This window comes from Megalobrama amblycephala, linkage group LG18 (assembly GCF_018812025.1).
Source record: "Megalobrama amblycephala isolate DHTTF-2021 linkage group LG18, ASM1881202v1, whole genome shotgun sequence".
Lineage (NCBI taxonomy): Eukaryota > Metazoa > Chordata > Actinopteri > Cypriniformes > Xenocyprididae > Megalobrama > Megalobrama amblycephala.
The window spans coordinates 31,009,841-31,028,295 of record NC_063061.1 but is presented as its reverse complement, the minus strand read 5'-3'; the positions used below and the strand labels follow the sequence as shown (position 1 = coordinate 31,028,295).

General features: G+C 37.1%; 1 long non-coding RNA gene across 2 annotated transcripts; it reads right to left on the bottom strand.

Annotated features, from left to right (window-relative positions):
• Positions 1-963: 963 nt before the first annotated feature.
• Positions 964-17,065, bottom strand: LOC125253229. Of its 2 annotated transcripts, none has more exons than XR_007181381.1 (3): positions 16,235-17,065; positions 8,289-8,407; positions 964-1,096 (listed from the first exon to the last, which is right to left on the bottom strand). It is a non-coding gene; the product is annotated as an uncharacterized LOC125253229 (long non-coding RNA). The 2 variants fall into 2 exon arrangements; XR_007181382.1 differs by lacking the exon at positions 16,235-17,065 and adding an exon at positions 15,877-15,980.
• Between the last annotated feature and the right edge of the window lie 1,390 nt (positions 17,066-18,455).

Below are 18,455 nucleotides of genomic sequence, written 5' to 3'. Positions count from 1 at the left end.
GGACCAGTAAATATATCAATATAGACCAGTAAGTGGGGCTAGAGATGTTGGAGATCACAACAGTAAGGTTTTAAGTAAAAATCTCATTATTTTCTTTATCGACTAATTTTTTTTACTGTTAGGTTGTTGCACTCTATGTGAAAAGAAAAACAACTTCATCAGAAAATAAGCTCCAAAAACCTTAGGCTGCCCATATTTCAAAGAATGCAATATTAATTAGCATTTAAAAAGTGCACAAATTTTCAGCAAAATGCTTCAAGCTAAACAGAAAAAAAAAAATCACCATTGTTATTGACATTTCAGCATGTTTCTGCATTGAAAACAATCTAGAAAACCACTAGTGCCAGCTTGAAACCACACACAACACACAAAAGGAACAAAACTTCAGAGAATATAAAGGCTTCATCTTCACCAATTCATGAGCTGTTCATTAACTGTTTAAGGGGTTTTATTAACTGTTTATTTAATGTTTACTGGGTGCCCAGGGCAATGTGCTGCCGGTACTGTCACTTTCTTCACTGTTGTGTCTCTGTGTACTTTCCTTTTGTATTCCTTTCTCCCCCACTGACTTTCCTTTTATCTCTCGATCACATTCCCATGTCCTTCATTTCTCACTCGATATCTCAGTCATTTAATCTTGCTCAGGCCGTGGCTTGTTAAAGGCTATGTGATTAATTAGCTCATGTCACGCTCTGTTCTTTGTTACCGGGAACAAAGAGCTCTTTACGTTGTAGATCAATGCATACCCTCTTTCAAACGTCACACATTTATACTCATTCTCTATCTCTCCTTCAAACTGAACACAGGCTTGTGGAGCAAATGCCAAATGCACAAACATGTAAAATGTCACTGACTTTTAATGCACACTAGCATACATGCACATTGCTAAAGATCACTGGCTTTGCTTTATGCAGCTGACACACACACACACACACACAAAATAATGAGTAGGCCTAATAACTCGCATAAAATGGCACTTTATATCATAAATCTCTAATCAAAATGTTGGCTTAGCAAGATAAATTGTGTGTTTCTGGACTCTGGTGATTTTCCCTTCTGTTTGCCAGCTGTTGTCCCCAGAGATTGAGGTTGTGCCCTGTAAACACAAAAGAAACACTCCTCAGCTGGCAGACTTGCATAGCAACAAAGGGCTCAAGGCTGACTAATTGACAAACTGTGGACATTTGGTGCATTCAAGTCCTCCTGGGAAGATTGTAGTTATGAGTGGGAAGATTTTACACCGTCAGGTGCATTCAAGTCACTTTCATCGGAGCAAGATGGTGGTCTACCTTCTTTCTACAGCAAGTTTTTTTAACTCTACTTCTAGAAAATGAAGAACAAAGAATAAAAAAAAATGTAAACAAGAGAAACATTGATAAAGGCTACAACAGAAGCATCCTAAATGGCAAGTCAGGTTATATAATAAATAATAATTTGTAGCAACATCACTTCATTTCCCTGGGCAGTGAAATAATAATCAGAGAATCGGTCAATCTTTGCTAAGAGAGGCAGAACGGCTGCAGGAAAAGCAGCAGAAGTTGGAGTGAGCGGATGAGAGTGAGGAGTTATTTCCGCTGCAGATGATTCCTGTTACTGCATTTCTGCATTGCCTGGAGGCCATCTGCTGCCTTTTACATTCAGAACCCAAAAAGAACCTCTTTATATTTTATCACTTCCTGTTTCACAGGAAATTAACATACTTGATTGTCAACTTGATGGACAATTTCTTTAATTAATATGAAGGGATCATTTAAGACCTTGGACTAAAGACTGAAACACACACACACAAATACCAGCCATAAAGCTGCTGAACACATGTACCACTAGGCAGACACGCAACTAAAGATTTATCATATTGTTGACCATCTCTTCTGAAGCACAGAGAGTGTTTAGCCAGTGCCATTGACACACTTTCCTCTGCCTCTGCACTCATCCTGAACCATACGTTTATTTCTGAGCAATGTGTTGGATGGTGCCATTTTTGGTTTCAGGTTCAGTTCATAGAGTCCCTATTGAATTCATCCTTCAGACACTTATTTCTTCAAAGGAGCAAAGATCAACATTCATTGGACAACAATTGTCTTTGGATGCTGTCCTCAAAAGCACCAATGGTCACTACAATCGATTTAGCACACAATGCTTTTGAGAAATGCCGCCCTGATAGTTATCATGGGATTTTCAATCAATGTATTTTTTTTCCACCTGAAATCCCAGCTTCTCTTTGTGAGTGCGGTGACTGGCTCTCAGATGGGCGGGGCTTTGTAACCAACATCCAGTAACAATGCAACAGTGATGTAATATTCTGTAATTTAGTGTTATATACAGTACAGTCCAAAAGTTTGGAACCACTAAGATTTTTAATGTTTTTAAAAGAAGTTTCGTCTGCTCACCAAGGCTACATTTATTTAATTAAAAATACAGTAAAAACAGTAATATTGTGAAATATTATTACAATTTAAAATAACTGTGTACTATTTAAATATATTTGACAAAGTAATTTATTCCTGTGATGCAAAGCTGAATTTTCAGCATCGTTACTCCAGTCTTCAGTGTCACATGATCCTTCAGAAATCATTCTAATATGCTGATTTGCTGCTCAATAAACATTTATGATTATTTTCAATGTTGAAAACAGTTGTGTACTTTTTTTTTCAGGATTCCTTGATGAATAGAAAGTTCAAAAGAACAGCATTTATCTGAAATACAAAGCTTCTGTAGCATTATACACTACCGTTCAAAAGTTTGGGGTCAGTAAGAATTTTTATTTTTATTTTTTTGAAAAGAAATGAAAGAATGAATACTTTTATTCAGCAAGGATGCATTAAATCAATCAAAAGTGGCAGTAAAGACATTTATAATGTTACAAAAGATTAGATTTCAGATAAACACTATTCTTTTGAACTTTCTATTCATCAAATAATCCTGAAAAAAAATATTGTACACAAATATTTTGTACACACATTAAATGTTTCTTGAGCAGCAGATCAGCAGATCAGCATATTAGAATGATTTCTGAAGGATCATGTGACACTGAAGACTGGAGTAATGATGCTGAAAATTCAGCTTTGATCACAGAAATAAATTACTTTGTGAAATATATTCAAATAGAAAACAGTTATTTTAAATTGTAATAATATTTCACAATATTATTGTTTTTTACTGTATTTTTAATTAAATAAATGTAGCCTTGGTGAGCAGACGAAACTTCTTTTAAAAACATTAAAAATCTTAGTGGTTCCAAACTTTTGGACTGTACTGTATTTATATATATACATACAGTATATATTTATTACTACAACAACAACAAAAAATGACCATCAGCCAGCATTGTTGAGTATGTTTGTAAATCTAAGGCCTGAACTGCGTCTAAATTTCCTTGATATTTTTGTCATAAAACATAACCATAAAAAACACTTTGCTCTGTTTACTCTACAGTCATATATCCATGAAACACACAGCAGATTTTGGGCCCCGTCTCGGCTTTTGTTTTTGACATGGGTGTGTTTCTGAGCATTATGCATCTGTTTGTGTATGTTAGCTTGTAAAGTAATTGGCTAGTCTAAACAACTTTAGATCAATCTATCGATTAGCTAAACCTTTCTGTCAACAAAACTAATTAATTAGTCGTGAGCCACATACTGATTTAGGAAGGGCAGCAGTCGTATATCACGTCAAACTAAAAGGATTTGTCAATTTGTGTTCCAGCACTCCAAATCAATTGTACATACATGTCCTGGCCAAAATAAAGATGCTTTATTTGAAAAAATGTGAGATCCTCCATTGTTCAATCGCAACACGTGGGGATTTCCAATGCGGCAAGTGTAGTGAGGGGGATTTCCTTCTCTGAAAGCTGGAGTATTATTACAGGCTTGATGTGTCTCAGCGCATTGGACTGCACATTCATTTCAATAGCAGAAAATTATGTCATCCAGTAAAGATGCGAATATCGCAGAATGTACAATGTTAGAAATGTGATTCAGAGAAGAATATAGAAACGAGACATTTATTTTATTTGCAATTTATGCACTGCATACAGTTCATTTTTTCTATGTTTGGCCTTCCGTTCACAAAGCTTTTGAAGATGTTCTCCAAGTGGATACATTTGAAAAAGAAATTTTCGTGTTGTAGTGCAGACTGTGAAAACTCAGGTATTCGAAAGCAATGACATGTTTAGTCATGGTTATTCAGTCATGTTTAGTCATGGTTAACTATGGTTATACAGGCATGTGCCTGCTACTGTGTGTGCTATTCATTTCCACAGTGTTGCTAAAGATAAATGTTACTTTGTACGTACGATCTCTTCATATTACGTAAGGAATAATTGACAACGGGCCATTGAATTATTAGAAAATAATGCACATCCGAGATGGTAATGTGGTCACGACCCGAAGTGGAGCACCTCGGTGTGCATTATTTTCAAATAATTCAATGGCCCGGAGTCAATTATTCCGCTTATACTACTGTTACCACACAAGATACTAATTCAAGATACTATTCAGTGTCAGGTTTTTGTCCTTAAAACACTCTTGTGTGGGACTAATTTCTTGCACATCTCATCCCAAGTATCCATTGCTAATTTCAAAACGTCATTTCAGAACTAGCAAGCTAACTAGCAAGCTAATAGCAGACTAATGTTATTAACGCAGTTATGAGAGAGAGAGAGAGAGAGAAAAATAAGCATGTGAATTAGCCTACCTGATTTTCTGCATCTGTCAACAGTGTTTTGCAGCAGTGTCTCTACATAGCAAAATCCCCAGAGTTAAATCAACTCTGCTCAGAGTACATTTGGTCCCTCTCTGAATAGTGTTAAAATAACACTGAAGCAGAGTTAAAGTTAATGAGATAATTAAGCAATTCTCTTTTCTTCAGTGATTCTGATTGTTAAGAGCAGGTGTTCATCATTAATGTTCAATCATCACTTAATTAATTGCTTAGTTATCTGATTAACTTTAACTCTGCTTCAGTGTTACTTTAACACTATTTAGAGAGGGACCATATGTGCTCTGAGCAGAGTTGATTTACTGTGTACTAATAGCGAAACTGTAAGTTTATCTATCTCAAGAACCACACAGTCATTACCTTGCTGGTGAGAAATGTCATGTAGATTTTAACATTGCTAAACTATTTTACTGATTAATTTGTCAAGAGCAGCATGGACAACAGGCGTATAGTCTTTTTTTTTTTTTTTTTTTTTTACAAAAGTGTCATCGCCAACTACTTGTCTGGTATGCGTAATGCAGCGTTTTTAGTCTTTGCGCGGATCCGTGTGAACAGGGATAGTTTTGAAAACATTGTCATCTGTAGAAAGAAAAACTTTTCCGTTTTTAGTACATCAATGTCCTGTAAACATACCCTAAATAACAGTACAATCCACTAAAGAGATGTCTATCCCTCACAGGCTCACTTTCATTCCTGTTAAAAATCAAAGATGGCGCTGCTGTGAAATAGGTCTATTGCTGTCCTGGGGCAAAACATGAGGGTAATTGCGTACATGGAATACCGATTGAGTGCTACATGGACAGACTAGTAAATAGTGAGATATTTTCCTAATAAAATGATCATGCCAGAAGAATAGCATGGGAAAGTTAATACGTATGGTCTCTCAGGCCCTGTTTACACCTGGTATTAAGATGTGTTTTGGTAGGATCAATAGTAGATGAGGGAGACATGTTCCCGTTTACATCTGATGTTTTAACCCTTAAATGCATACCTCGGGTCTTTGGTGACCGGGACATCATTCACTACCCTCCTCCTTGTTCATTTTTTAAATTTAGACATCAACCTTCTTGTGTCAGACACAGACGAGGACACAGATGAGGTAAAGTGCATCAGTGTTTATTGACAGAGGTTTCAGACACAGGTGATAACACAAGTTGGGAATCTTGACACGTAGAACAGACAACTGATATAATAATGATAACTTCCCTTGACAGATGTAGACGATGACGCAGATGATGATGAAGGACTCAGGACTGGAGACAAAGACGATGAAGACAACAGGTAAGTACAATGTCCAGGTAGAAAGAGGTCGAGTGACGTGTAGGGATCGGTGCAAGACCAGACAATGAGTGAATGGGACTGGTGTGCTTATATGTGGCTCTGGTGATGATGCACAGGTGTTCAGTATTCCGGTGATTGTGAACGAGTGGGCGTGGCGTAGGTGTCCGTGTCTGAAGGTGCAGGTTGTGTAGCCGTGACATCTTGGTATTCCTCAATCAATTTATTATAAAGAATATAACAAGAAAAAAAATCATACAATTATAAAAGAATGCCTATTTTTGCGTTCATTTTGTGTAAAAATTGTATAGGGTCGCTAGCGACCCGAGGTGTGTATGAGTGTACGTATATTTTTTCTGCACAACAATAATTGAATCTTAGATGATGGAAAAAGTGCAATTCACCTTTATTCCACAAGGTGGCAATGTCTGATACACAATGCTGAAGTGACGACTCATTCAGACAGAAAACTAAATAATAAAACAAACATGAAATGGCTCAGCGATTTATTGCAGAGCAAGTACTGAACGCAATCAAATATGACTGTAACTGTTACTGCATGGATCTGGTGAAGCTGTTAGCAATCAAAATATTGATTTTGAAGATGTTGAAAATTATATAGTTTTGAGAATACGTTTGAGATCACGAATGGGCTCATATTAGTGACCTCAAACATAAAAATGGCCTATTATTTGCTGAATTTACTGGGAAATGAGCTCTGACGAGGACAGTGGTGATGGCATAAAACATCTGCTCAAACGGAGCCCTTTCACGCTCCAAAAGGTAACAAAATATGCTTTATTTTATTCTTCTGTAATTGTTACTCTAATATCAGAGGAGTTTTATTTTATCACGACAGGTAGAGATCCTTCCGTGTTAGATATTGATCCGGGTCGATAAAGACCCGAATATGTAAGAATGATTGGCGAAACAGTCATGCATTTAAGGGTTAATCCATCTTTTTTGTCCATTTTCAACCACTTCAGTCCCTTTCGAGACGAGGGTCTATGTATGGGTGGCTTCAGATATTTTGATCTAATGGACAAAATAAGCTTGCACAATTTACATATGAATGCTCCCAGAGATGACGGGAAAATATGGAGGGCATCAGCTTTCGTTTCTGCTCTGACAGCCGCGAAACCGTGTATTAGAAATTAGGAATGGTGAGAGAACATTGTGCTTGGTACATTTTTCATCTTCAAACCAAACTTGGGTCGTCAGCCAACAAAGTTTAAATCTCATCTTGCACGCTTAGGTCAGTAGGCGGAGAGTAGGTGAACTTTTGAGCTGTTTGAACACATTCAACCACATGAGCGTTTACAGTACGAAAGCAATCCGGTCGAATGCGTTTCCGACTTCCTCTGGAAGCGGTTGAAAGTGGACAAGCTCAAAATGTTTTACACCCTGTTTACACCTGTATTTAGTGTTGTCCACTTGTGATCCGAGCAACCAAAATGTATCTTAATACCAGGTGTAAACAGGGCCTCGGTATCATCTCAGGGAGATTTTATTTTTATGCATGTGCAGGAAGATGATTTAAGTGTATTGTGATGTTTTTAGTGTGGACTAGCAATTTTTGGAAATCGCTTGAAAATGCCAGTGTGGACAGAGTGCATTTTTTAACAAAATATCCAGATTAATGAAAATGTAGCCTGAGTATATGTAAAGAAAAAGTAGTCAGTGATATTTAATGAGAATTTGCATTTTGAGGTGATGTGACATGCATCTGATCGGGGTCAGGTGTACCCCAAACCAGCCTAATTATGCATGGACCGAATAGTTTAGGCAACCTACTAACTAGTCAGTTTTGACCAATAGACAAATGACCAGCTGCTTTTTGTGTGTGTGTGTGTGTGTGTGTGTGTGTGTGTGTGTGTGTGTGTGTGTGTGTGTGTGTGTGTGTGTGTGTGTGTGTGTGTGTGTGTGTGAAGAGGGGGGGAATCAGGTGATGATGGTCATTAACTCATAAACCTGCTGATTCTGAAGTCACAGGTCATTCACCTGATGCCCTCCAGACAGACAGCATGCTGGGAAAGCATAAGCATGTAAATCAGCCAAGCTAACCAAGCACAAACATCAGTCTGACATATGCTTCACCCACACACGCACATACTGTAGTGTTTGCTCAGTAAATTTTAAGTACTTTCAAGAGTGTGGAACATATTTTCTGGTTTTCTGCAAGGCCATCAACTATGTGTAAGATCAAAGTGTATGCATTTATGAACAAGTGAGAGAGGGTACTACTGTACAAACCACAAAAGACAACCATGCTCTTATCTAAAGTGACTTACAGTGCATTTACGGCAGGGTTAGTCCTCCTGGTGCAGACTGAGGTTAAGTGCCTTGCTCAAGCCACACAAACCAGATGCTTGTCAGGGTCTGCTGTAGAAAACACCTGCAGTCGAGAGCTCTGCATTACAGAATACTTGCATTAGTTGTCATAAATGCAGATAATAAAATGCAGTCAACCATATAATCATGCATATAACATCAAGACTTACACAGAGTCACTCTAACTTGTAATGTTGGCTGCTTTTAAATGATATGAATCGTGAAAAGCGCTATACAAATAAATGTGAATTGAATTGAATTGAATAACATTAATATAATTCATTGTTTTATGAAGTTCATTTTGTTTAAAAATCATATTTAGATTTTTGATTGTGGTGTTTCTCCATGCAAAAACATAATAATACTGATGCTTGCCTTAGCAACACATATTAAAGCTGTTTATGAATCGTATTTTTGGTCTCTGTCTGTCTCTGAGAGTATCACTGACCTTTGCATGGTTTATTAGAATAATGCAGAAATAGCAGTCCAAAAACTGTGAATAAACTGGTTCATGGGACACGACTGACATTCCACCCCCACTATGTTACTCTCCCACTCATTCTTCCAGTGTATTCAACTCAAATTTTCCAGCCTTCAAAGGGATAGAAAGGTCAGAGATATTCTCCCAGACACACACACACACAGAGCGAGAGACGGAGCGCGTGTCAATCTCATTAACCTATAGACTTGACTCTTAACCCTGGATTACTGAGGAATGTTCTTCATGCATACACACAACTCAACAGTTACAGAAAATCTAATCAAAGGTTTCAACAATCTTTTATGAAAATGGTTTAGCAGAAGAAGAAGAAAAAACGGGCTCACATCTGTGGTCAGTACTGTGGAAAATGTTTCTGAAGGAAACAATTGCACCCAAGAGTCATGGAATATAAACAAAATCATTAAATGGTTGTCATGGCATTCAACTGTAAATGCTGGAAGTTTCAGGCCTTGCTGGCAAACTGTCATAGCAGTTACGCCCACTAGGATGTGCTGTGGTTGGGACAGGCTTTTGGACGACGGGCCATGTTTCCTGCAGGTGCAAGATTTATTATTTCCATACAGCAATATGGATGAAAATCATTACAGGGATTTGGTAAGTGACTTAATACTGTTCAGCTGATTATAAATGTGTGAACAGAATGAGGCTATTGGCAGAGCTGTGCCAACCCTGCACTCCTAAAGGCGAAGTACGTGTGTCATTTCTGCATTTTAGTGGCAAGTTGAATTGTGTATAAACAAATGTACTTCCATATATATAAATAAACAAATGTAACCTACTTCTTTTTAATCTACGAACTAAAGCATCAGAAGTAAGTAGGCCTATAAGTCTAAAGGACGATCCCCATTCATACGAATCCATGAAAATGACTAAAAACACTGTTTTCTGCTGGCAGGCCATTAGACGACAATGAAACACTATAGACTGAATGTGTAATGCACGTGCATAATGTCATCAATTTCACAGTTTCACGTTTTTCTTGTGAGACTGTTTTCAAAACCTTGCACTTTTTTCAAAAGTTTGCATTTTCAGGCGACCAAAACGCCATTGTTGTGAAAATGAACAGCCAAAACGCATAAACCGTTTTCCGTTTTTAGTTGAAAATGGTGACGTGTAAACAGCCCCTTAGCCTACCCACAATTCTTGACTTACTGCTGCCAGTGTTGCCAACTGACCCTTCGCAAAGACCCACCTCCCTTAGTTACTGTTGCTTTGTCCGACAAGCCATGGCGCCGTCACGCCACACACAGTGAAAAATACATTGCGGAGCAAAGAGGACACTGACAACACGTCGACAGACAAGACAAAGCAGGTTACTTATGATATTAAAACAAAGTCCCAGCTTAATTTTTTAAGAAATTCGAACAATAAAAACCATTTTGTGGCTCTTTAATGTGTCGTGACAGATTGCTGTAGCGCCTCAGTTCAAGTGGCTTGTGAACCAATCATCTCTTCCTACTAGTTCATTTATAGCATCAAAGAAACATGAATGAACATGGAATGTTGTTTCCGTGTTGTTTCTGTGTTGTTTCAAACACGGAAAGACGTAAATACACACCATTTTTCAAGTTCAAGTCCACCGAGGTTAATCTTCTAACTCCTGACTGCTTTGTAGGACAAAATGGTGGATTTGGCGTTATAATTGGTTAGTTCGCTTGTCAATCAAACTCCTGACGAAGGGTCATTTGCTACTGGTCGCTAAATGTCGCTAGATGACATCATACTGGCGAGTCCACTGATTTACATTAATATAAATATAGATCAATAGGCGAGTCACGGAATCTAGATAAGGATTGTCCAAGAAGTTGCTAGATTTGTCGCTAGACTTTTGAAAAGGGTTTCAAAAAGAGCGTGGAAGTCGCTAAATCTAGCGACAAAATTGCTAAATTGGCAGCACTGACTGCTGGACTCAGAACAGTAGAATTAATTAATGAATCATTGAAGGCGATTTGAGAACCGGTTCAGCCATTTCATTCAAAAGAATTGGTTCAAAAGAATGATTTGTTCATGAATCAGACATCGCGTAGGAGTGGGTATGAATTTAGTCGCATCAAAACAAAGAAGAACAGTATGTTTTTCTGAAGTCTTGTATTGTTCTTTGGAACCTGGTGAAAAGTTCCCAAAATGTAATTACTCGGATAAAGTGAATATACTTTATATGTGTCGTTCCATGTCAACCCAACCAGAGGGTCCCTGGCTCAAATTTTTGATTTTGTTAATATTTTTTTCTGTAGAAAGATAAACATAAATAGTGATAAAAGCCAAAATATTAAATGTCACAGATGTATAATTACTGAGTAATAATCCACTATTTTGTAGGGGGTCAAAATGACAATTTTCTCTTGAGATTTGGAGTCAAATTGGAGGGGTGTACAGATGACTTTAGAAAGATGGCAGCTATTTAACTTTTACACAGAGATTGGAAGGTCTATTAGTAAAATCTGTTGACTTTAGCAATCTTTGTTTCATTATGTGCCAACGGTGACTGTTCAAAAATGGGGAAAAAAGCACTTTTTGTGTTTTTTTTTTTTGCCTCAAGTTTGCATGCCTGTAACTCAAGAAGTATTAAAAATATTTTAATATCCTGTTAGATTCTGGTTCTTAACAAACTTTCCTTTTGGTATCATTTTAAAGGCCCTAGATGGCTCAATCCCAGAGATATTGAGATCTTAATGCGGCACCATGAGTAAATTGGCAAACTCAATAAATTTTCAGTGGTCAAAAACCAAATGTGGGTCACTTTGCATACAGTTTATACTTTTTTCATTCAAAGAGGAATATCTGAAGAACAAATAATGTTGAAACTATAATCTTGTGTTTTTCTATCAACTCATTTGCATAGAACATGCCTGAGTGTCATAAATATCCCTTTTCCAAAGTTTGCATGCCTGTAACTCTAAAAGTATTCAAGATACCTTAATATCCTTCTAGATTCTCATTCTTAATAAACTTTCCTTTTGAAATCCTAATTTTCAAGGCCTTGTATAGTTCAGTCCCATAGATATGGAGATCTCAAATTGTTGAATTTTACCCATATTCAGTGATTGAAAACCAAATGTGATTCACTTTGCACACAGCTGATACATATTGCATTTGAAGAGGAATGTCTGAAGAATAAATAATGTTCAAACTAGAAATGAGCCAGCCAAGTTTGGTTGATTTGACACGGAATGACCCATGTAACTTTAAAGAAATATAGTGAGCACAGTGCTTGGGACTGTGCACATTCTTGTGCTGTCTTCAGCAATGCATGTTGTCATGATGTAATTTTCTTTGGTGTTCTTGGTGGAGATTCAACACTCAAGAGGGTAAAGTTACTTGCGCTATAATACTCTAGAATGCTGACCAGAACAGAGACTTTAAAGTCAACAAACCTTCCAATGAATCTAACACAACACTTTGTGATGCTCAGTAAATGGCTGACAGCGTAACACAGCTCCACAACAAACACACACTTATACAAGCAGCACTGATGACATTTGGCAGTCAAAATGCATGTTTGCTGAACTGCTGAAGTGGCTCTGATAAGCTAAAAATGAAAACAGTTAGTGCTTTCCACCATTGCCGGTTTTATATTAACCAGGCTCACTGAGGCTATTGCGGTTTCTTTTTCCATTGTAGTGCTGAGAATGTTTTATATTTCAAATACATTTAACTTCACTTTCCATTGAGCATCACACTTTCTTTACCAATTCTCCATTTCACCATCCAGACAGACATGTTTTGAAAGAAAAAAAAAAAACATGTGTTGTGTGTATGTGGTTTGGCTCATTGGGAGATGTTTATTGAATGAGATCATTATAATTAATGTCAGTATCAAGAACCGATCACCTCCCTCCTTTTTTACTCATCCACACGCTCTTATTGGAGCTCTATCTCTAATTAGAGCTGGTGTGTTGTTTATGCGCCACTAGTGGAACCAAACAGAACTAGAGGGAAAAGGAAATGATTATTAAACAAACATGATTCCTAAACATAACGTTCACTCCAGACAAATACAGTTGGTACGGAAAGTATTCAGAGCCCCTTAAATATTTCACTCTTTGTTATATTGCAGCCATTTGCTAAAATCATTTAAGTTAATTTTTTTCCTCATTAATGTACACACAGCACCCCATATTGACAGGAAAAAAAACAGAATTGTTGACATTTTTGCAGATTTACTAAAAAAGAAAAACTGAAATATCACATGGTCCTAAGTATTCAGACCCTTTGCTGTGACACTCATATATTTAACTCAGGTGCTGTCCATTTCTTCTGATCATCCTTGAGATGGTTCTACACCTTCATTTGAGTCTAGCTGTGTTTGATTATACTGATTGGACTTGATTAGGAAAGCCACACACCTGTCTATATAAGACCTTACAGCTCACAGTGCATGTCAGAGCAAATGAGAATCATGAGGTCAAAGGAACTGGCTGAAGAGCTCAGAGACAGAATTGTGGCAAGGCACAGATCTGGCCAAGCTTACAAAAACAATTCTGCTGCACTTAAGGTTCATAAGAGCACAGTGGCCTTCATAATCCTTAAATGGAAGACGTTTGGGATGACCAGAACCTTCCTAGAGCTGGCCGTCTGGCTAAACTGAGCTATCGGGGGAGAGGAGCCTTGGTGAGAGAGGTAAAGAAGAACCCAAAGATCACTGTGGCTGAGCTCCAGAGATGCAGTCGGGAGATGGGAGAAAGCTGTAGAAAGTCAACCATCACTGCAGCCCTCCACCAGTCGGGGCTTTATGGCAGAGTGGCCCGACGGAAGCCTCTCCTCAGGGCAAGACACATGAAAGCCCGCATGGAGTTTGCTAAAAAAACACCTGAAGGACTCCAAGATGGTGAGAAATAAGATTCTCTGGTCTGATGAGACCAAGATAGAACTTTTTGGCCTTAATTCTAAGCGGTATGTGTGGAGAAAACCAGGCACTGCTCATCACCTGTCCAATACAGTCCCAACAGTGAAGCATGGTGGTGGCAGCATCATGCTGTGGGGGTGTTTTTCAGCTGCAGGGACAGGACGACTGGTTGCAGTCGAGGGAAAGATGAATGCGGCCAAGTACAGGGATATCCTGGAAGAAAACCTTCCAGGACCTGGTCCTGCTCAGGACCTCAGACTGGGCCGAAGGTTTACCTTCCAACAAGACAATGACCCTAAGCACACAGCTAAAATAACGAAGGAGTGGCTTCACAACAACCCCGTGACTGTTCTTGAATGGCCCAGCCAGAGCCCTGACTTAAACCCAATTGAGCATCTCTGGAGAGACCTAAAAATGGCTGTCCATCAACGTTTACCATCCAACCTGACAGAACTGGAGAGGATCTGCAAGGAGGAATGGCAGAGGATCCCCAAATCCAGGTGTGAAAAACTTGTTGCAACTTTCCCAAAAAGACTCATGGCTGTATTAGATCAAAAGGGTGCTTCTACTAAATACTGAGCAAAGGGTCTGAATACTTAGGACCATGTGATATTTCAGTTTTTCTTTTTTAATAAATCTGCAAAAATGTCAACAATTCTGTGTTTTTCTGTCAATATGGGGTGCTGTGTGTACATTAATGAGGAAAAAAATGAACAAATGATTTTAGCAAATGGCTGCAATATAACAAAGAGTGAAAAATTTAAGGGGGTCTGTACCCACTGTATCTAGTTTTTCATCCAATCTGCATGTTGTAAATGGAGTACAAAAAAAAAAAAAAAGGTGAAGTGTGTCATTTCTACATCACAAGTGGAATTGCAAAAGTAGCCTAATGATTTATATACCAAGCAAGTTTCCCAAACCTGTCACTGTTTTTCATGTTTTTTACTTTAATTTGTTTTTTATTCATTTTATATGTGTATTTATATTTAAGTAGTAATAAATTTAAAAACAAACAAATATTCATTTGATATTGGTAAGTTTAAAAAAAGCTAAAAAATTGGGGTCTGTCAGATTTTGTTTTTGTATGCAACGTTTTTGAAAGAAGTCTCTTATGGTCACCATTTATTTGTGTATAGAGTAAAACTTAGAGTAATATTTTAAAATATTATTACAATTTAAAATAACTATGGTTTATTTGAATATATTTTAACATGTAATTTATTTATGTGATCAAAGCTGAATTTCAGCATCATTACTCCAGTCTTCAGTGTCACATGATCTTTCAGAAATCATTCTAATATGCTGATTTGCTGCTCAAGAAACATTCCTTATTATTTTCAATGTTGAAAACAACTGTGCTGCTTAATATTTTTTTGGAAACCATGATGGATTTTTTTTCAGGATTCTTTGATAAATGGAAAGTTCAAAACAACAGTATTTCTTTGAAATAGAAAATAGTTTAAATGTCTTTACTGTCACTGCAGTTTCCTAAGCATGATCTGAGATAGTGTCTATTTTGAGAACTAAAGGTTTAGGAAATTGAAGCAGGCAGAATCCTGCGATTCCAGTGGAAATCGCAGGAAGAGGTCATTATGATGTCATAAAGAATGGCCCAGAAGGAGCAGAAATTGACTCTGATTGGCTCTGTGAGTGCTGGCAGGTTGATAGGTTAATAGGCGGCAAATACTAGCTTGTTTTCTAATGGATTGTTTTAGCTCTGACCTTGGCGGCTAATTATGCCGGTGAAATGTTCTGCCTAGGGCGGGCTCTAAATTGGAGTTATAAGAAAGAAATTCTGGAGACATAAAGGTTGATAGAATTACTGCCAACCTCATGACAGGAAACAATTTAGCAAAGATAATGTTTCCAGATTGTGAGACTAAGACATCTAATTTAAGACAACATAAACAGTAGACTTTTGAGATTTGTTAAACGTAATGTTTTGTTTATCTGGACAAACATTTGTGTGCTTATAACTTTAAAGCCTTTGCATTAAATCACATTTTGTTCCCAACAGACTCAGTAAACGCCAACCGCACTCATTGCGGTGTCTTTAGAGTTAATGAATTAAGCCACAGATCAGGTCAGTGATTGGCTTTATGCTTGTAATCAAACACACACGACCCTGGAGACATCCATGCATGAGTGTGTTCATGCTCTCCCACACATGCACACACGTCACTTCATCACTGTGATTTACCATGTGTTAGAGGAGACTGAATGTCTGAGCAACATCAGAAGGAGTGAATGTAGAAATGCCAGGATGCATGCGCTTCCTGTCCATCTGTGTGTCACTTGTGCTGCTGTTAGGTTTACAACAAAGGCATTCTGAATGATATTATACAGCGTTATACAGGTTAGAGTTAGATTTGGCTGTTTACTTTGAATTGGCATTGCAAAAAGGATGTACGTGTACATTATTACAAAACAAACTATAATTTCTCACACATTTACACTGTAAGTCTAACAAGTCAAAATATAATTACACAAATTCCATGATCAAATTGGTTTCAGGAGTGAAGAAATGGAACTTTATGACAAAGTAGAAGTAGGCCTACCGTACAAAAATAATGCGTCATGATCAGTGCTGCGTTCAGAAAGATCTTCCTGAAACACTTTTTTATTTTAAAGCATTTAAAACCCAAGAGTTAAACTAAAAAAAATGTCTTCAAGCTCAAATCACACCTGCTTCTAGTTCCAGCTAAATTAATATTACACAATAACGATAAACACAAGAGTGCAGGTAGTCAGGTAGTCAGTCAGTCAGTCAGTATATTTTGTGGAAGTCACGTTGGTCGATGGATTTATACGGACATCTAGTGGCGAGGATGCAGCGTTACAAAAAGGCAAAACTTTTCATTTACAAATACCAAACGTGCTATTTACGGTCAGCCGTGATTCATTTACTCTGTGAGTAAAAGTGTCACTATTGTTTTATTTTACATTAATGACACTTTAAAAAAAGAATTATATCAAAGGTGGCAAGAAGCCATCATTTTAATAATACTGTGCTATATGCTAAACTTATTTCTAAAAATATGTTACAATTTAGAAGTAAATTTTTCTTACATAGGATAAAGAGGATTAAGTAGGCTAAGTGTTAAAAGGAAATGCACAACATTGTTCTTAAAGGGATAGTTCACCCAAAAAAAATTAAATTCTGTCATTTACGCACCCAAGTTGTTCCAAACCTGTATGAGTTTCTTTCTTCTGTTGAACACAAAATAAGATATTTTAAAGAATGGGTAACTAAACAGTTGATGACTTCCATATTATTGAAAAAAGACTACCTATAATTTTCAAAATATATTATTTTATGTTCAGCAGAATAAAGAAATTCATAGAGGTCTGGAACAACTTGAAGTTGAGTAAATGATGACAGAATTTTCATTTTTGGGTGAACTATCCCTTTCATGGAGGCATCTTCCCCCATCTCTCTCTACCCCCAACCCCCCCAAACAAATGGTGCTTATACTTGAGTTCATTGCTATCGTGACATCGTTTTCAACTCATCTCTGATACACTTTGTAAAACACCAGAAATCTCCAATTTACATTACACAATGAACACTGCCGATTAATCTACTTCTGGAAGTTAAATTGTTGTTTAGAATGTGATGGAACAAAAAGCTACTGAACAGTGTTTAGTGTTTATATAAACAGTAAAGCAGGATGGAAAACAGATGGGAGTCTAAAACAAACATCACAAGTGGATGTACAGTAAATGATTTTAATGTGTTCTTCATAGGAGTTCTGAAACTGAATCTGCAAGATTTCAATAAAGCCTAAAATATAAAAAAAAAATGTTTATTTTACATATTTAAAAGTCTGGGGGTGTGGGTTTGGGTTAGTTTATAGTCTTTAGCTGTATGTCCCCATTTAGATATCGCATTAAAAGTGTGTGTGTGTGTGTGTGTGTGTGTGTGTGTGTTGTATATCATCAGCATTCTACATTCTACGTCCTGTGAATGGAATGTTACTATTCAGTCTCCAAATAAAACCGTTATCACTCTGGACAGATTGTGATTAAAAGTGTGTATCTTTTTTTCACATCAAGGTTGTGAGAAAACACGCACATGAACCAAGATAATAACACATCCTTTCAGAGTTGCCAGATGTTATATATATATATATTTCAATCATGACAACTCTCGGAATATGCATGGTAATGGGTGTGACAATGTTAATGTATTTGGTCTTGGCAGAATAGATCTGCTACGCTGCTGCTGTAGATTATTGCATCAAATTTGAAATGAGCTCATTTTGTGCATAAAATTGTAACATTTCTCAGTTTAAACATTTGTTATGTTATCTATGTTCTATTGTGAATAAAATATTGGCTCATGTGATTTGAAAGTCTTTTAGTTTTCGGGTTGTAATATATCCGGCCATTTTCCATAAAAAGAAAGAATTGAAAAAGAATTGCCCATTTTGATTTCATGCCAACTTTAAATTTGTACACAGCAAGTTAAATGAACTCTTCTCAGATTACATATGGTCCCTCTCTATACAGTGTTAAAGTAGCACTGAAGCAGAGTTAAAGTTAATGAGATTAAGTGATTAATTAAGTTATGATTGAGCATTAGTGATGAACACCTGCTGTTAACAAGCAAAATCACTGAAGAGAAACACAATAACTGCAAATTACTTCCAGCCACAGCCTTAGATGAAATTAACTGAAGATAAAAGACATTAAATCGCTCAAGATCTGATTAAACAACTCCACAAACAGCATATTATCTCATTAACTTTTTCAGATTGTGATTAAAAGTGTGCATCT